Source organism: Dermacentor andersoni, chromosome 7, assembly GCF_023375885.2.
Source record: "Dermacentor andersoni chromosome 7, qqDerAnde1_hic_scaffold, whole genome shotgun sequence".
Lineage (NCBI taxonomy): Eukaryota > Metazoa > Arthropoda > Arachnida > Ixodida > Ixodidae > Dermacentor > Dermacentor andersoni.
This window is the reverse complement of record NC_092820.1, coordinates 84,814,899-84,839,094: the sequence shown is the minus strand read 5'-3', so window position 1 is coordinate 84,839,094 and position 24,196 is coordinate 84,814,899. Positions and strand designations below refer to the sequence as shown.

The following is a 24,196-nucleotide window of genomic DNA, read 5'->3' as shown; positions in this document are numbered from 1 at the left end:
AGCCTCTATGATTTTGAAATCCCCTACGAAAATGCACATTTGTTGTTCATCTCTTTATTTGATTTACGAACAGACACGAAAGCCGTTATTTGAAGTTGCTGTTTATTTGAAAATCAATGTGGCCATTGGAAACATTGTAAAACCTTGAAGCAATACAACTTTCTTTGCCCAGTCTATAAAAGTATCGCGTCTGACAGCCAACAGCCAACCCCGGGACATTTCATTAAATACTCTCGAAACGAAGGAAGTTCTTCACTGTCATAAGTTCTTTACATTTTGCTGGTGTGTATATTGCGCTCCTATTAGTAACGTTCATGAACGTGCGCATGTAACTATAAAACTTCTTTATGTTCAACCATACTTTCATAAATTTCGGGCACCAAAGTTTTGTCATCTTTGGTGGTACAAACCTCGCGAAAGGCACTGAAGATAACCAAAAATCAACACATGCGCCTAAAAGCATAAATTATATTATTCCACACATCAACAACGACAACAAGCAGTGCATCTGGACTCAAACTTGCTTCATCTCAGCATAAACGAAAACACATAAGAAAAGATTGTGAGGACAACGTAAGACGACCAGTTGTACAAACATCTAGTGCAAAATATTTCAGCACTTAGGATTCTGCCAACTCCGTGTTTACACTAGGTAATTTTGAAATCAAACTGCAAGGAATCTCAGCAGCTATCCAGCTAAAAGCAATAGCTTGTGACCTTTCTCCCACGTCTGTTACAACTTGGAGGCAAAACTCATTTCTTTTTATGATTTATTTACTCTAAAGGTCAGGACATTACAGAGACGAAAGGGTAGTCGGTAGTCTGCTGCAGTGCGACAGCACAGGCACACATCCATAAAGCGCCGGCATCTTGCGGTCGTCATTGTTGCTTATGCTTTTTCGGTCATGTCGTTATCCTTAACCTCGTATACATCATGCTATAGGGAAGCATTGTTCTTTCGCTGCAATGAAGAGTCGCTTCTAGAAAAAAAAAACATTTTTATATTTTGTAATGTTCTGCTTGTAATGTCAACACATGAAGAAATATTTTTTGAAGTGACGCATTTAGATTATAAAAAAAAATACACACAAGAATGCATATGACGTATCGTAAATACCGTATTTATATATTCCACATGAAATGCTTCGCGTAACTTGCCCTTTGAAATATTTCATACGAGGGTGAATATACGTTTCGAACCGAAGGGAAAATTCCAGAGCAAGAACAACAGTTTTAGGCATCAGGATACGCGAATATAAGTTGTGAGAGGCGTATAAATCTGTAAGAACAATAGGATTATTCGAGAACGCTTTAGCACATGTACGTTGTGAAGGCGAAAACATTCAAGCCCAATTGAATGCCGCTGAGCAGTCCGAGTTTTGCCCTGGGAGTAATGAATTGCCCTGGGAGTAATGCATCGCCCTGCGAGTAATGCATTCTCTGAGAGTAATTCATTGCCTCTTGAGTACTGAATTGCTCTGAGGCTTATGAATGGCCCTGGGAGTAATGTACCAAAGCGCTACGCGCTGCCAGAGCCAGCAAGGAGCATCAGCCGGTGGTGCCTACGCAGCATACCGCTCGCGTCCGGCGCGACGAGAGACCGAGGAAGCAGCAGCGGCCATCAAGGCCGTTAGGTGCGCGCAGCAGTTAAGCCCAACGGGAGTGAGAGGGAGGCATGAGGACCGCACCACAGCTTCTGAGAGCGAGGGTGACATGAGGTGGCGTCGCGGCGATGCCTTCTCCTCTCACGCAATACCTGGCACACTACTGTTGAGCTGGTGCTTCCTTTCGCCCTCTCTGCTCCGTCGAGTTGCGCTTGTGGTGTGACGTCTCCGTTACGTGACGTCGCAGTCACTGGGAACTTAAGTACCGTTTGCTGCTACAGACGTCGGATTTATCGCTCATTAGGCCATTTGATGATCTCGCATCAAACTAGACGACTACGCAAGAACATTTCAGGAAGAACACAGCTGTGTACTAATTTAAACCAAGTATGCCGATTCAAAGCACCCGTTGGTATCCATGTGAAGTGAAGGCTTATTCAAGCGTTAAGCTGTATGCTTTATAGTAAACGGCGAGGCATGCAATTTTGCATTTTGTTGTCATTGTGAACGTGTAACCTTCCGAAATTGTTATGTTTGTCAACGACAAATGTCACAAAGTTATTGCAATGAAATTGTTCGTTTTCTATACTGCATTCCTTGCAAGCTACGTCGAAATAACACAGAATCAGTTGAAGACGCCATATTGAGGTGCTTAGGCACCAATGTTACAACTACAAATACGATGTGTGATTCTTGTTGACCGATGAATACCAACCACTGGTGTGTGGACAGTCAAGGACGACACATATACGCTGCATTTAGGGATCCTGTACCTGTTGTGTCGAAGTAGCAGATACCCACTTGAAGGAAACCCCTGGAATGGGTTGACATCCACATTCTGAATTGCTTAAAAAGTTCAAGCAAATAAGAATATCTGTTCAATATATCACGCTTTTTCATAACATATTGGTTTGCTTTATAGCTAGGCATGAGCCTACGTTACATGATCATATATTATACTCGAAATTCTTTTGCTTTGCTACAGAAAACAGAGGTACGCTCACCGGCAGCACTTTTTCCATCTTTGAACAGTGGTTATACAGGGTGACCCAAGTAACTTTACCGAAACTTTAAAATATGCGAATTCCACGTAGCTTGGAGATACTCATATACTTTTTCACTCAAGGTAATTACACAATTAGTCTTAATTAATAATATATCAGATATCTTATGCGTCAGAATAGACCTTTTAAATCTGAGAAAAGCATGCCTAGCCTGTTCTCGTAGCCAGTCTAACTAAAGTTTCATGTTGCTTTCCTTGGCTACTCTTGACTCATTGCTCCGTCGCAACAGAATTGTCTTGGCATCTAGATGTTGCACGATCTTAAAACCTAGGTCCCACAAATCCATTCAACAATGAGGGCCAGAGCGCTCTTGGCGTTGCGTCAAAAAGTAATATATTTGAAAAAAAAATGGTCAGTTCTGCTCTAAAGGACAATCGCAGCCATCGTTACTGGGGCTTAGCAGCACGCTCCAGCTGCTTAGACGTCGGTCTAGCAATACGCGGAGGTGACATTTAAGTTCAGAAGACAATGCAGCTGCTGCAGCATAGCAAAAATACCGTCCTGCATAGCTATCAGGCATACCAGAAAGGCATATCAGGAGGGTCGCATGATGAGCATTCCCGCTGTTGCTTTTGCAAGCTTGCAGCCCTCGATAGTGCGCGACATGAGGTGCACGACAACCACTGGCATTTGTCAGCATTAGGAAATGATAGACTCATCTTTATGTTGGCACTTGCTGTCCTTTCCCTTCACGCCCATGTATGCAGCCCGATTTTACATGCCCACAAATAATAAGCTATCGGGCGTGCCAAACATGCTTGCAGGAAGGTTAGTGTTGGCGCACCTAACACTCGTACGATCAGTTGACCACAGGACGCTTCCCTGTCGGCACGGCAGAGCCGATTGAGCAGACATGAGCAGTAGATCCCCTTAATTAGGTTGTGCTGCAGCCAAACTCAGTGCGCCCCGTTCAGGTCTCCGGATAGCTTCTAATGATCGGCGTGCGGCTCGGTTGTGCGCCATGAATATAGTGACAGCACGGCGGGATTGACGACTCCGGTGAGCGAAAAAGGAGCCTCGAATGTCCACACAATAAGTATTCCAATACAAGCATTCCTATCTTTATGCCAATTTGGGCAACTTATACATCAAAAACAGTGAAGCTACAGAGTCAGTGTCATTATCAAAGAGAGCAACTTGCCTTTTACCAGAGATACATATTTCAAAACCACTGGTTAGTCTGGAAGAAGTTGACCATGTTAAAGGCTTGACTGTGTAAGAGTGAATAAAATATTCACAAAGAATAAAACGAACACGCAAAAAATATGGGGAGTGTGGCCTGAGCAACGCGCACATTGATTTGCGAGAGGAACGAGCTTACCCACTTTCACGTCGTGCGGCACTTCACGAGGTAACAATGATTGCTCAATTATAATTCACAGACAACAAATGCTGATAATTTAGTGTTCTTCGGAATAATCAATGTAAATTCACGTGCAACTGATAACTGCTCTTTAGGTTTGGTTATTTATCCTCCGCCGCCTTGACCTAAAATTCTGGCCGATAGATGTTGAACGTCAATATAAATCTACTTGGAAGTTGGGTTGGGGGGGGGGGGGGAGGGGAAGCTGCTCCCATTGTGTCATTCGTAGAGCCTCGCAGGGTCTACGCATGACACAATGAGAGCAGCTTCCCCTCCCAATGACAATGAGTTTCATGTGTTTATGGCGCGTGTATGACACAATGAGTTTTCTGTGAAAGACGCTCTAAGTTTCCTGTGCTAGATTGGGCGTGTGAGGATTACTCTAAATTTACCTGTCATTAAAAGTAACTCTGAGTCCTTTATAACATGAAGTTTTCACATATGTTTCTTGTATTAAATTCGCTGCGAGTTTATTTGGCGCAATAAACGATATAATCTATACAGTTAATTCACAGTGACGTTTGAGCAATTTTTTGTAAACCTAGTTGGCAACGTGGATTTGTCGAGTCACAAGTCCTTCTTAGCACGGGAGCACTATCTGCCCTTTCACGGACTGCGGATCAAAAAACAATAGCGCTATAGCAAAATATAACTTTTCAGTTTCTCTTTATATATTTAAGCCTTCCGAAATTCCAGTGCGTCGATGCAAAGTGCGTTTTTGGTGCGTTATTTGTTCGTTACTGCCCGTATTTTTTTTTTTGCAGGCAATTCCACTTTCTCTAGAATTTAACCATTTAGCTGATAACCTACGCGATTACTTTTCAATTACATTTTGTAATTTATTTATCTATTCAGGTAAAATTCCACTGTTAAAAATTTTTGTTTTACAGTTCTCCTTGTCTTCGATGTGATATGTGTCACGCTTGGAGTATCAAACCAATTTATGTTTTCTCGATAAAGTTAAAAATTCATTTATCAAATGCTGCTTCTGCGAAGTGCTAGCGTTTCAAACGATTTAGCAGTAAAATATCACATACTAACATTCCATGGCAAGCACCATATTGCAATGTTTATACTTGGCTTGACAGGCGGTATTGAATAAATGCGACATGCATCGGGAACCCTGGGCAGCAAGCGCATTAAAATGTCAGCAACGGCTTCGCGAGTTCAAGGCGAACGCCCGTAGAAGGCGCCCACACAGAATTGCAAGTAAGCGTTGCCGGTCGTGAAGAATTTCGCCGCTGCGTTTGTTGAAACACCTGTTTTGAAAAGAAAGATTGAGCTCACTATGCAGCTGGTATTCTAAGTTCTAGTGTGCCCCCGGTACAGCCTAGAAGAGCTCTATAGGCAGGTTTCTTAAATACAACAAAAACAATGCGCTGAGGCAGAGATGTAATCCAGTGCAAATACCGACTGACTACACAGTGCTGGGGCAAAGATGTACAGGTAATAATTGTGATGATAGAAAAATGAGGTACGAGAAAAATATTTGAGGGCGCTTAAGCTTCACCTGTATAAAAGTGGAAGGCGACAGAATTCAAAGATCCCCGACTCGTTCTCACGTCTGCCGGCAACTGCTGCTTATGTAACAATAATGTTTACTGAAAAGTCTGGCGGCGAACGCTATGCACGAAGCCGAGCTTTCTGGTAGAACCGCGGCCCCTTCCGTATGCCGATCCCGGAGTTGGTGCACAACCGCGCCATAAAAGTTACATAGTTTTAAGGTTTCTGTTATTGTTTCGCACTTGTAATAATGAAGTCTGAGAATATTTAACATAAAAGACATGCGATGTCGGTGGTTTGATTGATGACTTTTTTTGTGGGCTTTTATTCTCAAGTTTCCAATGCACAATTGTGACAAGAAGGTCAGACAACATATGAGCAATTTTAGTGGTAGAATGTTGTAGCAATATACCCCCATACACCGCATGTGATACAAGTAAGCCGTGGCATATGGAAATACCTTAATATGTACCAAAATATTTGCTCACAGACAACTCCACCGATGCTGCCACCAACACTGGATTTTCGGCGGTAGGAGCTGTTATCGCGATCACGTTAAAACTAAAGCAAATTGGTTCGCCTACCACCATATCTGAAACGGTTTCTCTGATTGTCCTTCGTTTTTTTTTTGCGTCCTTTGTCCCCGCTTCGCGCTATGCCACAATATCTAAAATGGAAAACCAATTAGCCCAAACAATCACCCTTCTAGGTTTCTCTGAATTCGTTTGTGTGCCTAGCAGTCTCCACAACACCGTCATGAAATTACTCCCGTTTAGCTTCCTTGAGTTTCTTTTATTGTGACATCAATTATAGGGACACTTCAGGCGCATTTTGGTCGTCGGCGTCGCCATGAAGTTCCGTGTAAAGAGCAAGTGCAATAACACTGTGGCCGTGTTCCCCATGCCACACATTTGTCCTAGATAGTGACGTTCAATGAACCTTCACTGCATCTAGCACCTCTCGTTTGCTCCCTTACACATTTACGAAGATGATTGCTCCTAATGTTCTGCCCGACCAGGCCACTGTGCTCAGCAGTCTTCTTACAACTTACAAAGATATTTTTGACTTCGACGATCGTGCATTAGGGCAATCGTGCCTGGTCACTGGCCATATTCATACCGATGGTGCTAATGATATTGTCAGGCGACGTTATCGCGTGTCTCACGCTGAATGTGAAGTCATTGAGCTTGAATTTCTCTCTTCTGAATGTGAAGAATTCAGCTTGAAATTCTTGCCAAAGGCGCCATTGAAGCATCCTCGAGCCCATGGGCCTCTCCTGTTATCATGGCCAAGAATAAGGATGAAAGCTGGAGCTCGTGGGTGGACTATCGACCTTTGAAGAGCATAATAAGCCAGGACGTACGCGTATATCTCACGCGGCGCACTGATCACGCCCTTGACCGCCTTCACGTAGACAAATGTTTCTCATCCTTAATCTATACTACGGGTAACGGCAGATGTCTGTCGACGACACGGATCACGAAAAGACAACGTTTATTACACCTAATGGGCTCGAGCAATTTAGGCTTGTGCCTTTTGGACACTGTAATACTCCAGCTACATTCGGATGGATGATGGAGTCTTAGACGCTATAAAGCGTCAAATTGCCTGTTACCTCGACAACGTCATTGTGTTTTCTCCAACGTTCAAAAGCCACCTTACGAGTACATCTACAATTCTAGCTTTCTCTCGTCGAGATGGTCTTCCAATGCACTCCGCCATGTTTAATTTCGGTAGCCGGCAAATAACAGCGCTTGGCCATCTTGTAATTGCCACCGGAGGTCGGCCAGACCCTGACAAGATTCGTGCCGTCAAGAACTTGCTAGTGCCGTGCTCCGTTAAAGATCTTCGGAGCTTTGTTGGATTATGGTGGTACTTTCGGTGTGGTTGTACGAAATTTCGCGGAGGTCCCTCGTCCTCTTACGCATTTTTTAGAGAGGGACGTGACTTCCTCATGCGACTACGAACAAGCCTTCGCGTTCTCTGCGCTAATCGATTTCATTACCTTACCACCTATAGAGGCCCACTTCTACCCAACTCCACCCACTGAAATTCTCAGGGCCGCCAATAGGCAAGGCACAGGCGCTGCCCTTGCTCACCATCAGCATTGCTAGGAACAAGTCACACATGCGCCCACAGCCCTATTTCTGCTCCGGAACGCAACAGCGCGCCATTGCCTGGCCTTACTCTGAGCGGTCAAAAAATTCCACCCGTACTTACATGGCCGCTCTTCGCAGTCATGAGCGATCCCCACGCCCTTTGCTAGCTGCCTCTTGTGAAGGACGCGAGTTGTCGCCTTGGTCGTTGGGCTTTTCGGCTGCGAGAGTATTCGTCCTGTCGTAATATACAAGTCTGGCTGGATCCAAAAGGGGCACATTCTGTCTCTTACGGCATTGCCCAATGATTCGTCAAAGACTCCCACTAAGCTACCTTCACTCGAGTGGTTTCGCGCGTTATGAGTTGCCGGCTTCGATTTAGAGCAGTGGCTGGTTCGCGTCCACAGATACTTTGCACACTGGAATGCGTCGCAGTCTGAATGGCGTCCTCATCATGTGCTCGAGTCATGAGGTGGGTAGTGGTCAAAACAGGATGGTTCCATATTTGTACTCTGAATGACGAAAATGAATGGGTTTTTCTAATAACTCTTATTTGCTGCCATAAATCATACTGTTGTATCATTCCTTTTATCACTGAGTGATTTCGGGGACGGCGTGCCCGGCACCATAACACATAAAAAGGTTGAAAAGATGGCACTGGTTGCAAATCTCTTGCCGTCACACTTAGCCCGTATTTCTGACGGGGGACTACCATGACCACATGTGGCATCACGGCAATTCAAGTTTGAACATGTGTATGGGTCATCGTGAGTTGCCTTCGGTGCTCTAACTGACCAGTCTGGCCACCTATGGACAAATCATAGCGTCCCTGGGGGCCGGGTAAACGGATACTGAGGTTGCAAGTATACACAAGAACACTGTAGAGGAATTACAAAAAGGCTTATTCTGGAGTTTCGGCTTTGCCTTTAAAATTCTGAAGAGTCGCTCCTTCTTGACTGTAGTTTCAACGCCAGCTACTCGTGAACCCAGTCGGGTGACCTTATACTGTCTCCATGATAAGCTAGTAAAAGATAATCTGCAGCCGTGGTGCGGAGGGCTGTCCGCCTTTATGCTTTAATGCGTCGCCAGCACTGCGTTAACGTGAAGCGCTGTACCGCTATCGCACTGTGCTTAGTGCGTGTCTGTATATGTTGCGTGAAACCACTGTCTTGTTTATATTACAGAGATTTCATGCGCTATGTCGCTTGGCTTTGTAGTATCAAGAGTGCTATCCATAGCATTCCTTTTTTCCACACCGATTGTTGTTTAGTACTTGAACTATCGATACTATTGATAAAAGTAACCACTTATAGTTTAACATCACTAGTACTGGCCCCAGGCATGCAGGAAACGATGCGTATTTACATATAGCCCGGTTCTACTAATAAGGTAGCGCGCCCGATGCGAATGAGGCTGTGTATTTCCAAGCATTCCCGAAAAACGCGAATAGCACTTGAATGTACAGTGAGACATACGTAAATATTTTGCGCACTTGACCCGCCGATGTTTTTTGAGCCATTGACGATGAGTATCGCACTTATCGCTGTTCTTTGCGATTTGTTCATATGCTAGCATATACCCCAAATAAAAAGCTTTATTCATGATTAACCTCTCCTGGTTCCCCGCTCACACGGGGAAAGACATTCACCCGCAAAAACCCAACCTCAATGAAACGACCCACGACCGTGCGCGAGAGTTTGCCCGCCCCGACTCTCGCACATGCTATGGGACAATATTTGAGCGAGAAAACAGGTTTGGTTTCCTTATATTGAGCTTTTTTTCCGCTTTGGTATCTACACATGTAAAGTTGTTTCCTACTCCCATTGATTGTATCATCCACAATATCATTTGATTAGCGGTATTGCAGAAAACGTAATGCACACTCACGAATATTGAAATAGTAAGTAAAGGGAATTTCAATTCTCCAGATACCATAAAATGCGCCAGATGCGCTCTTGGTGCCACAGTGTTCTCATTGCGCTGCTATTTGTGACGTGCATACCGGTGTCACATCACCATATTTGTTAGGAATCGAGGCTGACACAAATCAAAGTTCTGGATTGCCTTTTTCTTCATCCTGCAGCTTCCGCAAAGGAGTCATTCACGACCGAGCAATGCGATTGCGATCGTGCTCGATTGCGATCGACAGGGCGTCTTGTCCCACCCTTATTAATCGAAACTGAGGAATTGCAGGTAAAATTGTCCGCGCACTCTGCATAAGTTCCTTTTTCAATACCTTTAACATGAAGGAGTCAGATGCAAAAAAAGATTACGCCTCTAAATTGAGAATAGCGCCTACTTCTACGCGTAATTTGGCGAGTAGCTAGATAACTTCTGTGGTCATTTTTGAGCGTTTAACTTAGGTCCAACCTGAAAGGCTGGAACATTTGTGTTCAATGCGAATCTAACTTTTTGGTATCAACTAGCTCAAAATTTCATTTCAGCACCCTTCTAAAAGTAAGACAGTTGCGATACTTCAAGAAGGAATTTCCAAGACGCGCCCGTGACATTTCAACAGCTGTAAAGCACGTTATTGAAAGTTCGTTGAACTTTTAACAGCCGAATATATTTTCTCTACTCCCCTTTTACGACAAGGCATGTCCTCATACAAAACAAATATGAAAACGCAGTGGCATTAAAATTACGCATGATATCCAGACAGCTGCTAACGTCACAGGAGAAAGCACGTGTATATAAAAAGGCGCAAGTATAGAACCATGATCTGCTTCTGAAGATCCAGTCTTAAAGAGGATGGGGAAACTCAGCATGATTGCAATAGTCGTCTTCGTTTTGAACGCAACGCCAGCACGGTCTTTCTCTAGCCCAACCACCACCGTTCCTCCTTTATTCGTGAATTACAGTGTTTCGCTGGTAAGTTATAATGCGTTGCTTTTTCTTGAAAAAAAAAAAAAAAACTACGGCGGCAATCATCATCGGGTAATGCGTAGCATTTCCGAAAGTCACGACGCGAGTGTATTTGCGTTTTGACCAATTATTATTTGATGTTTTCAAATTCATATGACCCTGGAGCAGAATTTCGAGTCACCTTCACGTCATCGTCTACTGGCATTGCTGTTGTTGCTTTTGTGTTGTTGTTGTTGTTGGTAGCATGTTGCACCACGATGCTGGGCAGCGAGCGGACTATCGACTCCATGTCGACCGAAACGCTCTTGATTTGCCCGACGAGTCGAAAACTGACCCCCCCCAAAACTAACCACCGTTCACTCGCGTGGACGAGATATCAGGGAGGCACCAGGTGCTCGGAGATGGGCGTTGAGCACTGGAAGGTACGAGCGCTACACCTGATGGAGGACTCGGTGATCGGTGCTTTGGGAGGCGCAAGACAGTGCTGCAATGCAGGGAAACGCTGCCATGCATGACCCTTACTCCCTTGTATAAAATAGGCCATATTCCCTACACAGGTATTTGCGCGTTCAATATATTCTATCACAGTGTTCCTATTACGGCACATCTATGCCTATGTAAATATTTACTTTTCTTAAATCATTATAGTTTATTTACCTCGTAATTGTTTCAATTTTATGCAGCCTATTACTGTGCCTTCTATCTGACCGCTCGAATAAACTAATAGAGTCGCATGCCTTTACAATGAAGAGACCCGTATACCGAAGGAATTATTCTCTGTCGACCGAAGTACATTTCATGTGCACAGACGCTGCCTTTACAATGAAGACATTCAGCTGCACCCGGGGTTGATTTATTGCTTTGCCACAAACACTACGTGCTAGCGCCGCCGCCTTTACCCTTTGCAGATGCCACTGAGCTGCGTTCTGCGCTTACGGCAGCGTCAGAGACACACTTGAACGCTCCTATATCAGCCAGTGTCACAGTTCTGCTGCACCGCCTAAGAAAGCGATGAGCTCGTACGCTGGTTGATCTCACGCAGAAGCTGGCGTCACAGCTTAGGAACGCGTCTTCGTATTGTCGACGTAAGGATGGGATCGTAACCGACGACTGTTCGCGCCTTCAATTTCAGCCATAGAGCGGAAAAGAGGCGAATTGTCAACGAAGGCAACTATGATGGGTAGAGGCAACTGGTCAATAAACTCACACGTGCTCCCTGAAGGCCTCAATGTTGCCGGATTCCAGACTATCGTTACGTAAGAACGACAGGCACAATCATATGTGCACCATAGGTGTACCATTCATTTGCGAATCCGGCAACATTGATGCCTTCAGGTAGCATGCGCGGATTTATTGACCAGTTGCCTTCACCCAGAAAGATCACGTACTCGCGAGGCCTGCGGCGGAAAGGATGTTCCACATCCGCTGCGAAGGTTTGTCAGTGTTGGCGCCGGCTAACAATATCAAGGTTAGTTCTAGTAGCAACACATATATACCCAAGAAAGTGGATGGGGAAACGGCATCGCGGTAGCTCAATTGGTAAGACCATCGCACGCGTAATGCGAAGACGTGGGATCGTTCCCCACTTGCGGCATGTCGTTTTGTGCTCTTCTTTCAATGCCATTTATTTATAATTTCTTTAATTCACTTGGTAAGTACAAGTAATTTCCCCTATGTTTTCCTTGATGGCATACTTTGTTGGCTTCTCAGGATATGAATAATCGAAATCGGGCCCCTCGATGGACTCCATTTCTTCTAGTTAGAGCAAGGCCAGATGAGACAGGCCGCTGCGAGATATTCACCTGGAGTGTTGTCGCTCATGGGCTGTAGAGCAAATGAAAGGTACACCTATACACCTATGGTTCACATATGATTATGCCTGTTTATGCAAGTTCAAACGAAGCCGCAGGAGGCTTGGGTGAAACCCACTTCCAGTTTCCTGCTGGGATTTTCCCCTTCTTACTGAAAAAAAAATTCCGCAATATATTTTGTTCTTTTTGTTGATTATGCTTATTATTTGAAATGTTATGCACATTTACACAGAACATAAAGATTTTTTTGTGGGATATTCATGTCTGCTCCTTAAAATGTTAAGAAGGATCACCCTGTATATTCATGAATAGTACGGCTGCTAGAAAGGCACAGTTATTGTACCTCTGGAATATATATATATGGCACGCTGCAATTAGGTAGACGGGTTCACAAATTGAACCTAATATTTACAGTTTATCCATTTCTTTTTTTCAGTTTATGAACACCACGGAAGCGATTTGGACTACGCTGTCAACTAAAAACAGTACGGTCTGGTGCAATGTTGACAGGACGTCCAACATAACCGACAACACCATATATTTTAACCGTTCTTTTGTTGACGGTGGCGGCAAGTAAGCCTCTGAATCTTTATTACTCGTGATTATTTATTTGCGACGACCAATTCGGTAGCACCTTGGTAGATATGGTAAAAGCAAATAGTAACGAGGGATTCCTACGGCGAAGGACGATATACGAAGAAGTATACAAAGCCGCTGCTTCCGAAACATTGCCGGTGACATTAGTTACCCGTGGCCTTGAACTGGTATGACCCTTGGCTTCAAAGGAGCCTCATTTTCTACCTGACTGGCATCTCAGCAGCAGCTGCAGCGGAGCCGACATACTTACTTACTTTGGTCCTCCTGTGCACAGGTTTGTGGGGAATATTGTATAATAGAAATGCATGACATATGAAGCGCTGTCGAAAAATAACAACGAAAGGAATAGAAAGATATGAAACATTTGACTGATTTCTTCAGCACTCAGTTTGACGCAATGACCACACACTGTGCTGCTACTAAAGAAAGAAAACCTGTATTCTTTTTTAAAGAAAAGAAAACACTGCTTGGACAGCCGAATGTCGGGAATTTGGACGTTAAGCGTGTGGCCTCGCATAGAGCTCGACAACACAGGAACAGTACTCATGCAAGAGAAACGTTTAAATTAAAGATGTGCCATTCATCGAAAAGCGAAAATCTTCTTTTGCAGTTTTACCAAAGCTTGGCGGTCTGGTTAATGAGGCCATCTGAGACGCAGAGGTCGACGGTTGTCACCGTGCACCGCGGAAAGACAGTGCCTGTCCGAATGCTGTCGTTAAGTTTTGTTTGCGTTCGAAATGTGATAGGCTCATTTAAGAGGTTTGAAAAAAAGCGCCTATGCGCCACTGATCTTGGTGAATCTGATCGTACTTCCATTTTCGGGAACGAGTACCACTGCCCAACACTAAATAAGCTTTTTGGGAAGTTATTGCGAGAAAGAAAGAGAAACAATGAAAGTGTGCGTGAACTCGGGATGGTAAAGATATCGCGCGAGAAACTGACACGTCATGTGCACTACGCATATCGGGAGTTCAGTGCTCCTATAAAATGGAATAAGCGATTGCAGGTGTACATCGGACGTCGTCCTTAACTGCCACAGTAAATTAAAAATTATTAAAATTGTGGGGTTAGATGAGCCAAAATCGCGCTCTAATTATGAGGCACGCCGCAGTGGGGAATTCGGATTGGATTGGGATTCGGATTGGGAGTTTGGATTAATTTGGAACACCTGGGGCACATTAAGGTGCACCTAAATATAATACACCGGTGTTTTCGCATTTTACCCCTATGTAGAAATGCAACCGTCATGGCCAATATTCGATCTCGCGACGGTAGCAGACCAACACCATAGCCACTAAGCGTCCGCAGCGGGTTCCTGCAACAGTTAACATGACTGAAAAACTTCACACCAAGCGAGGTTAGAAATATTTCCCAGAAGAAATAAGTCTACCTCATTCTTACATTTAAACACGCAATCTGAACGCAATGAGCACAAAGAAAGCAACATATTGCTGTGTTCTTTTTTTATTGTTTATTTGACGTTGTCCTGCAGTGCGAAACATGGTATCGCAACGATTGCAAATATCAGCCTATGTCTCGTTACATGAACCTATTCAACACGAAAGGAGATGCTGTTCTGTTGCTCACTATGGTGAACTTTCATTGCGAATTATTGAACGACTTCACCCAAAATAATGCTTATTTTAAGATTTTGACTGTTCACGGTTGTACTATTTGTTTCTGTGTTATATGGTCCACCGGAAAGGAATGGGGTTAATTTTCTTAAGTACATCGATAATCTGCTACCCTGAGTAAACGATAACCACTACCGTTTAGTTTTGGGTTGTGACATAAATATTAACATGCTGCACGATAGCCTATTTCGCTGAAACGCATTGCAGGTACTTGAATCAAATGCTTGCACTAATACAATTACTATCCCTACTGGTATTAAAGGTAAGTACGAAAGCTTACTAGATGTTTTTACTAGAACTGTTGACACACCAAACATTGGGCGAAGCGTCATCACTGCTCACGGCAGCGATCTCTTAACAATATTTGTACTTGTTAATTCATCTGTCTTGCCTTCGCGTCTTTCTAAAAACGAGGACTTCACATTTCAGGCTATTAATCCAATCGCACTTTAGAAATATCCCTAAAAGATAATGCGCATAAATTGCCAAGACGTGTTGTAAATAAGAAAGACTGTGACAAAGCGTACGAGTTGTCTTGATCAGTTTTTAAGGACGCTTACACGAAGCCATTTAAACGCAAAACAATACAGCCAGAAAAAAACAAACTAAACCTTGGTGTACTGAGACTACGTTGAAATTGATCAAACCAAAAGATTCGCCCAGCCTCGATAGGTGATATACGAGTGTGGGCCAGCTCTTGCGTGACCTAATCTTGGTCTTGCTCATCATAAAAAGATGTTACGCAAGGCCTTTCGTGCTGCCAGGTGCCCCCCGCCCCCTAACGTATGAAGTTTCTGACCAGGTTCAACTGTGTACTATTGCGGTCAATGTCGAGAGCCTGAGCCAAGTCTGCTACACCTGAGAGCGTGCCGTGGCACAAGCGGTCGCGTCGTTTTCGTTGGTGCCGCAGTTGGTCAGTACTGGCACACATTTATTACTTCTGCGACAGTTATATAACCGCTTATGCGGCCCAGTAGGTGACATCATCTTGGTTGCAGAACCGGTCACTCGCGACAGCAGTGAAGTGGAAAAAAAGTAGGTTTCAAGTTCAGTGGCCTCGTCCAACTTTGTGTCGGCCGCACGCACTGAGAGGATGACAACCACTTCTCGACAGCTTGCGCGTCAGTTCCACCGAACATAACTGTTACGCTGAAACAGCAAGCAGACACAAGCGATGGCCAGAAACTGGGATTTGCACCTTGACTGGTGGCTTCGTTGGCACGGCTGATGTTCTAGCTACAGCTTTGAAATTTGTAGAGCATCTGCGTCTAAATATATAGAGATTTATATCTAAAAATCGCGCTTCAAGGCCATAGAGGAACATATCAAGCCTTAGAGCGAAACTTGATTTCTGGAGCTATGTGGTCTAATGGCCCAGAGCTGCTCGCATTGTCGTCATTAATGCCTTCCGAATATTGCCTATGTTCATCTTTGTGCTCTGGTGAATGAGAAAGACTACTTTTACATCCACAGGTGGGTTACCCTTCCATATCGAGGAGAGGTTCCGGAGAATATGACCAATATTATGTTGGCAGGAATTACAGGTACGTCGAGATGGGTACATATGTTTGACACACGTGTTTAGAGATTGTGTTTCCCGATCATCAATATAATTTAAAAGATAACATAATAGCATGCTTTACAAATACGGAGTTGATATCTACCAGCCCTTGTTGCGGTTAGTAATTGCTTTCTTCACACTCAAACGTAATGACGAAATTAGCAAGCCGCCTTTTTATGTTCCAGACCTAAATAAGTTAGTCCTCATGAGCATGCAATAGCGTTTTCTAGTTATTTTCCTTTAGTTACATTACACGATCTCATATTAGCTATACTGAAATAAGGACGGAAGCACTAAGAAAACTAAGTAGCTGTATGTAGTCGCAAGAATAAGTACTTTAATTTAACTCAACCTAGTAGACTTCAACTCACTTCAAGCACTGCAGCAGGGTCTTTTAAGGTGACGATGAGATGGACGTGGCCTCAGGCATGTGAGCGACTAGGTTAGGCATACCTTATGAGGTTATTTATGGAGAAGCTGTGCACAACGCTACGTGATCCATTGTTCGAAGATTTTTGCCTGCTCGTTGAAGGTCCATAAGATGCAAAGTGTAATCAGGAAGGGAATCTGTCCAGACGAACCGAGAGCCACAAGTGTCATCAATGTGTCTTCAATCAAGTAACATACACTCAGAAGTTCACGCGGTTGAGATTTCACGGACTTTCAGTAAAATTAGCTTTTTTTATTCTTCGCATACTGAGATGTGTTACATTAAGTGATGGATGTGCAGCTAATATGTTTACATCGTGTACCAGTTGACACCAAGAGTGATTTTTAAAAATTAACAAAAACGTAGCCATCACGATATTTGTCACTTTTCAGAGTATATATTGAGGATGTTCTTTTCTTTACATTTTCCTTTTAATTAAACATTTAGGAGCGCCAGTGAGCACTAACGAAAAATTGGTGTATGCAACATCGAACTACAGCTGCGGTGTCTTTTATGTGGACTACGTTGACGGTATGTATTGCGAAGACAACTACATTATTTGCTACTTTGGACATTGCAACTAATTATTCATTGTTTTTATTATAATAGATATGAACGTGGTAGCAAGCTCTTTCCCTTCCACAGTGTTGGTTAGGATGTCTTACACTGTGATTTCGCATTTATGAAGCCTTCAAACATACAGAAATTCTAAAGATGCAAACTTTCCGTCAATATTATGAGGCCTGCATTACATGAAGAGGTGTGATCAACTATTACAACACCATTACGTAGACATGACGGACAAGCATGTGAACTTTTGCATATAATGGTTGCCTATGTCAAATGGTTACGCTGCATGTTTCAGGCACGATTAGGAAATTGGCAAGTAGCAACTTCACGTGGAAAGTCTAAGAACGTCGCTCTGGTGGGCGGAGCTAGATGTTGGGGCTCACTCGTTGTTCGGATGACCAATGTCGCTGTTGCCCTCGGAAAAAAGGAAACAAGGAGACTTGGAACCAAAACAGGCATCGGCAGCACTTACGCACTGTGCACACAACGAAGCCGTCCACGTGACATTCAGAGTTGTCCGTATGCCAGGCGTTTGAAGGGCTTCGCCGGCATTTTTTTTTACAGATCTTGTGAAACAATCATGACGTTATCATCGGCCTAATGGCATCAAAGAGGCTGTCTTTTGTGCAGGTGAAAAAGCATGGTTTGCACTTTTGCTGAGAGGCTGCTGACGGAGCAAGCCTCGATGAGGCACTCGAACGACGCAAGCTTGGGGTTCCATTGAATAAAGCCGCGCTGTCCGCACTGCAGACCGGAAAAGAGTGACGTGTTTGTTAAGCCACTATGGCATGGATGGAGGTGGTGTGCTTGTAAGGTGTAGTGCGGTGCATCATAAAGTGCGGATATACGGGTCATGAGACTATTTAGGGGTCGTGGAGGGTGCAACTGTATCAACATTGCGGTTGCAGAAAGAGAGGAATTTTCTGTAGCAGTGCCGGTACTAATTCTGCGCCATGCTCTTTACCAGTTTCCTTAACCTAAGTATATATATATATATAAATATATATATATATATATATATATATATATGTGTGTGTGTGTGTGTGTGTGTGTGTGTGTGTGTGTGTGTGTGTGTGTGTGTGTGTGTGTGTGTGTGAACAGCAGAAAGGAAACACCCGAATCATAAGAAGCTAACAAGGACACCAGGGACCGCATGGGGGCAATTACTCGTCCATATTACCTGAAATGAGCTAACTATACATCAAGCGAAACTAAATTGCATGAAAAAACGCAACTGGTTGAAGGTGGAGCACGAGCGTCACGCGTGCTATGCTCTTACAAAATGAGCTACCACGGCGCCGTTATCCCATCCGCTTTCTGGGGTATTCAGGTTTATCTATTGGAAGTAACCCGAGGCTATCCAAACAAGGCAGTGGACTGATTCTGAAGACAGCACAGTCTGAAGCACAGTGAGCTAGCACAGCGAACTGATCCCGAAAGTAGTGCAGTCTGAAAAATGTGGCCGTAACTTTTTTTTTTCGCGGTGGCCCTTATCTAAAAAAAAAGGTCCTTTTAAATTTCTACGAGGCAGGGCAGAATCGAACCCGCGTATACAGAGATTCGCGATAGAGGAGGCCAGGTGCAGTACACGCTCATGCACACCAGCGCTACAAGTGCGCTATCAGATTCTACGTCAATTAGGACCCAGTGCAAATCACATTGTGCAGATTTGGTGGCGATGCCACTAGAGGGAGAAGCGTGCCCAGACGGAAGCACGAGGAAGGAGCCCGTCTGCAGTCCGTAACAGGTTGTACATAAAAGGTTTCGGCCATTTGCCTACATGGACAGTCATAGTAGATGGGGTCTACAGGAATTCGTTATCACTAAAATTTCACGTGTACGAAAGTTCCCGCTTATTCTTAACAATTGTTTTAGGAAAGACTAAGGAAAACCTTCACAAGTAATGCTACTCGGAATATATAAAGTGAAAGTTAATAAACACTCTCGATTGATAACACGCTGGAACCAGCTTGGAAAAAGGAATACTTATAATACAGTTATTTTACGATGTGATCATCGATGATCAGAGTTATACTTATAGTTGTAATATCTATGAATATTAGGAAGAACCTTCTTGCAGATATTCTTTGTGTTTAATACAAATAAATTTTGAAGTTGAGTGTATGACGGAAGCCAGTCTGGTCGGGATGATGCACACTTAAAAGGAAGAGGTCTGGACACCGACCAAAATGCTTTAATATAGTTATTTACGTTTCGGCTCCCGCACGGGAGCCTTGTTCACAATGAAGCAAGATGCAGAACTGGCGCCACTTCTTATGGCTGGCTCAAAACATGACTAAAGCGCCTGGCATACATGGGCGGCAGATTGCCCTCGTTGCCATTAAGAGTGTGCGCCGTGGTTTTGATTATTAGGGACTCGAGATAAACACGCGCAGAATGATTTCGTTCCTTGGCAGTCACGTCAGATTTCTCCCAGTTAACCGTATGTGATGCGGTTGCGCAGTGTTCGACCAAGGCATTCAATGCAACGTGTCGTTTCTGGGTGCCATTCATGTCTAGCTTAGGTCTTGTTTTGAAGTTGTCGGTTTCACCGACGTAGACATACGGACAGTCCGCACACGGAATGACATATACCACGCCTGCGAACTTGTCCTTTTCCAAACGGTTTTTTTACATGCACGAGCTCGTGTCTAAGTTTCCGGGAGGGCATGTGCGCAATCTGCACGTCATATGACCGCAGGGCGCGTGCAAGAGTCTCGCTTATGCCGGGGACGTACGGTATCCAAGCCCGTATTTTGGGGAGTCCAAGCTGGGTGGGTACTGTGCGAACAAGCTGACATCCTACTGAGTCAATTAAGTACTCAGGGTATCCACAAGCCATAACTTCCCACCGCACAAGTGCATTGTGCCCCAGCGGAAGACCGCGTGGCGGACAGTGCACTTGTGCGGTGGGAAGTTATCACTTGTGGATACCCTGAGTACTTAATTCACTTAGTAGGACGCCAGCTTGTTCGTCACTCCAGTGATTAACACCGTCATAGGGACACCGTCGACGTGAACTTCAAGTAAGTTCTGGTTCGTTGGGAGCGTCAATGGAGGATTTCGACACGACGAAGATAATGCAGCACTGCCCCCAGGAGCTGCATGGTCTAGTTTTCCGTCCGGGAGGGTCCATAATTGGTCGGCGACGAATAGGCTGGGGCGACGGGGTCCAACGGCGCTCAGGTGACGGCGAGCGAGCAGGACGACTGCCATCGACGGATACGACAGAGGTAGGAGGCATACGGCGAGCCGAGTAACACCGCGGGTCGGTATATTGGCGAGAAGACGGGGAAAAGGAGCTCGAATACGGCGAATGGCGAGCGACGTGGGAAATGCGGAGGCAACGGAAGCAAATTGGCTTGTCGTCCAGAGTTCTCGACTCCGTAGGGTTGCAGTATTTGGGAGGGGACTACAGATCGCTGTGAAGCGTAGCTGTCGGCACCGGTCGGGTGTCAGGTCGGGAGACGGAGAGGCAGCAGGAAAACCGGGGTTTGCAAATTTTTACCGCACAACTGTCTGAAATGGAGAGATCGCTGGGGCTCGTTCGTCAATCGTGGGGTCAAGTGGGCGCAGGTGGAACGGCGCATGACTTGTAGCCTCGAGCTCGAGGCGAACAATACGTGTTACATTCTCATTTAAGGGTGGTGAAGCGGTAAGGTCGACCCCATACGACGTCGTACCCTCGTAAGGGAGCCAGGAGAACTGTGGAATGATGCCGCGGCTTTTGGCAAGCTGCAAGTGGCGTCATTCCTTGACAATGACGTCTATGGTGGACACATTGTTGAAGGCCAACCAGTTGAACGGATCGTCCGCGATCAATCTGAGTACGTGACCATCTGTGTCAACCTCGAACGGTTTGTCTTCCACTTTCCGGAAAAAAGCGAGCACGTCTTGTATGTACGAAACATAAGATTCAGTAGAAGACTGAACTGGGGTAGCGAGCTCTTTTCTAGCAGCCAGCTGCCGATCGGTGGGATTTCTCAAGAGGTCACTGAGCTTCTCATTGAAAGCATGCCAGCTAGAGATTTCGTCCTCGCGTGTCCGAAACCAACCACGAGGGGTTCCGCCCAAGTAGAATAGGACATTGGCTAGTATTTTGGTAGGGACCCAGTGTTTGCTCCGGCTAATACACTCATACAGGCTGAGCCAGTCCTCAGCGTCAACATTATCTTGGCCAGAGAATATGCCAGGATCGCGCTGATTGGTAACCATAATGTACGTTGTTGTCGTGGTCGCACGAGTAAACGCAGACGAGGTGTCTTCACCGGGAGCCATGGCGGAAAGCAGGACGGCGCGGCCGCTGTGGAGCTCTGTGGTGAAGACGGCGAACGGCACCCTCCACCAAAATGCTACGCGAACGAAGGATTAAGAATTGGAGACTATTTACAATGTATATTAACAAAGGAAAACTGCAGCTCTGGCCAGATCAGCCAACATCTCTAGAGCCAGAGGGCGTTCGTCGTCTTCGGGGCGCCCTCGTGCATTGTCCACAAGAAACACGCAACATGCATGTATGAATATCATTTGGTCGGTGGGAATTTAGACACAACGCTGTCGCGTTTCATGTTACTTCACTACTTTATAAACGCATATTATGAGTGTTTTCTGTCAACAGTGGAGACGCAATGGTACAGATCACACAGCTGGCCATTTCAACACTATTTGTCGACAATAAAGCGCCTAAACTACTTTCGTACAGTTGCGCATCCAGCTACCTGTACACCATGGATCAATATTTTATATCTTTACCATTTACTTATTTTGACAAGTATTGCAGTTAATGTGCAATGTATTGTACAATGTGTCCTATGAGGGTAAAGCGGAGGGGATAATAGAACTAGCAAGTTTCGTTACAGCGTAGCGTTTAAAGAGGCCTGACTATAGGGATGAAACTGAAGATAAGTTTGGAAGCGCTTCGGAGGGGGGGGGGGGGAGGGGGAGTATTGGGTAGAGTCCGAGCGGTGGCAAACAGCACACTTAGGATTTCCGCAGGCTGTGCGAACTTGATTAAACAGCTTGGCTGTTACTGACGTGTGAGCTTCCCTGTTTTGCATGCACCTGTGAACGGGTTCTCTCAATAATAAAACCTGTACGCTATCATTCACAGATGCTTTCTTTAGTGAATTGATGTTCAGTGCAAGTGAATCGCTATTGAAAGACATGTAACATGCTTACTTTTTTATTTTTTATAGATAACACACCATATGTGGCACGCACACCATATGATGGGTGGTATGACCTCCGTGTGAGAAACTCTTCCATAGAAAGCATACCTCCAATCTGCAAAGAACAGCTTGAGAGCTTTAAAAAAGCGCCGCAGTTTTCTATCTACAACGACACCTGCCAACGTTTGTAATACATTTCGGCAGATCCAAGCCACTGTCAGCTGCAATTAATAATGGCAAACAACTACTTCTAAACTGCTTTACAATATTGTTGACGAAGAATAAAATATGGCAGTGCATTACATTCGCCGTCGTAACTTTTTCAAACGTGTTTGTGCTAGCCTTAGACATTGTTTAATTCATTGAGCCTCTATGATTTTTATATCGCCTACAAAAATGCACATATATTGTTGGTATGTTTATTTCAATCAGGAAAAGACCTGAAAGCCGTGATTTGACCTTGCTCTGTATTCAAGAAGCAAATTGGCCATCGGAAACGTTGTAAAGCCTTGAAGCAATACAACTACGTTGAATAAGCACAGTATGTTTGACTGACGCTCGGCTGGTGGACCAGCCTTTGTCAACGTAACATGTACATGCTACAGTTGCATGTTACCACGTTGTCATCCTACTTGAGCGCTTCTGTAGTTTCAAAAGGCTTACAGCTAAGACTGAAACCGGCCTCCTCCGAACTTTCGGCTTTTAACAAAACAAAGCGGCAACAGATATCCAATAATGCCTCGTTGGAGTTACGGCGTGTAGTTGTTGATCACTACAAATCGTGTATGTTGCGTCTTGATAGCCAAGAAAAGCCCCTCGCAGTTGGGGAGGCGTGAATCTGAAAACGTTACAGTCTTTAAACATACCAAGAACAACAACTTATCCGCGCTCAAACATAATAAGTTTTTTCGCGGAGGCGTAGCCCCTTCTGAATGTATTGCCAATACAAAAAATGTCCTCGTTGAACCATCACTTATAAGCCCACTGAACCGAGCATCAATGCTGTAAAGCTTTCCACGGTTACTCCTTCCAAAGCTCATATACCTGCCTTATCGGAAGATCTTACTTTTTGCCCAGGCTCAGGTGGGTTCATTGAATTTCAGCTTTTAAAAGACCTAGACAACTTTTCTCGAAACATGCGCCTTAAAGAGTACTTTCATAACCGTGAAAGTACTTACGAGACTAGTCTAGTTGTGCCCACACACAAGCACTGGACACCACCACCGCAACGCGATAAATGTCTAGATATATACATCAATGCTGTACAACGTGATATCCACGTGGCATACAAGACCCGAGTTCCTTACCGACCGAATCTGACGAAGGAAGAAAAAAGAGCCCTAGAACAATTAGGAAATAACCATGACATTGTTATTAAACCTGCAGATGAGGGAGGGACAATTGTTCTCCTTAGTAAGCAAGATTAAACAGCGGAAGCTACCAGACAACTCTCGGATGCCACTTTCTACGAAGCACTTCCGGACGACCCAACCGATTTCATTAAGGGCATTTTTGAAGGATACGCTTATAGCACAACTAAAAGAGAAAAAGATAGATGAATAAACCGCTCGGTCTCTTGTACCGCTCAGTCATGTGGCTGGTAGATTTTACTTGCTCCCGAATATTCACAAACGAGGTAACCCGGGCCACCCGATTATTTCAGGCATAAACACTACATCTGAGAACCTAACGCGCTACGTAGACTCTCCTATTAACCAGATTCCCGAAACATTTCCGTCGTTTGTAAAAGATACCAATCACTTTTTTCAAGATGTAATAAATCTTGCCATTCCGCATAACGCGATCCTTGTAACACTCGACGTCACCTCCCTTTATACTAACATACCGCAGGCCGATGCAATTGCAGCAGTCCTTAAGACTTATGAAGATTCTTATTTCGAGAAACCTGTTGATAAAGAAACCCTGGGAT

The 24,196-nt window shown here is 44.6% G+C and overlaps 2 long non-coding RNA genes across 4 annotated transcripts; one reads left to right on the top strand and one right to left on the bottom strand.

The window, feature by feature from the left end:
* Nucleotides 1-753: 753 nt before the first annotated feature.
* On the bottom strand, nt 754-22,368 carry LOC140219452 (uncharacterized). 2 transcript variants are annotated; one of them, XR_011895723.1, is made up of 2 exons: nt 22,277-22,368; nt 754-980 (listed from the first exon to the last, which is right to left on the bottom strand). It is a non-coding gene; the product is annotated as an uncharacterized lncRNA (long non-coding RNA). The 2 variants fall into 2 exon arrangements; XR_011895724.1 differs by lacking the exon at nt 754-980 and adding an exon at nt 12,358-12,457 and having other exon boundaries at nt 22,277-22,367.
* On the top strand, nt 10,243-22,378 carry LOC126534942 (uncharacterized). 2 transcript variants are annotated; one of them, XR_011895722.1, is made up of 5 exons: nt 10,243-10,501; nt 12,743-12,879; nt 16,011-16,081; nt 16,976-17,059; nt 22,294-22,378. It is a non-coding gene; the product is annotated as an uncharacterized lncRNA (long non-coding RNA). The 2 variants fall into 2 exon arrangements; XR_011895721.1 differs by lacking the exon at nt 10,243-10,501 and having other exon boundaries at nt 12,464-12,879.
* Nucleotides 22,379-24,196: the final 1,818 nt, after the last annotated feature.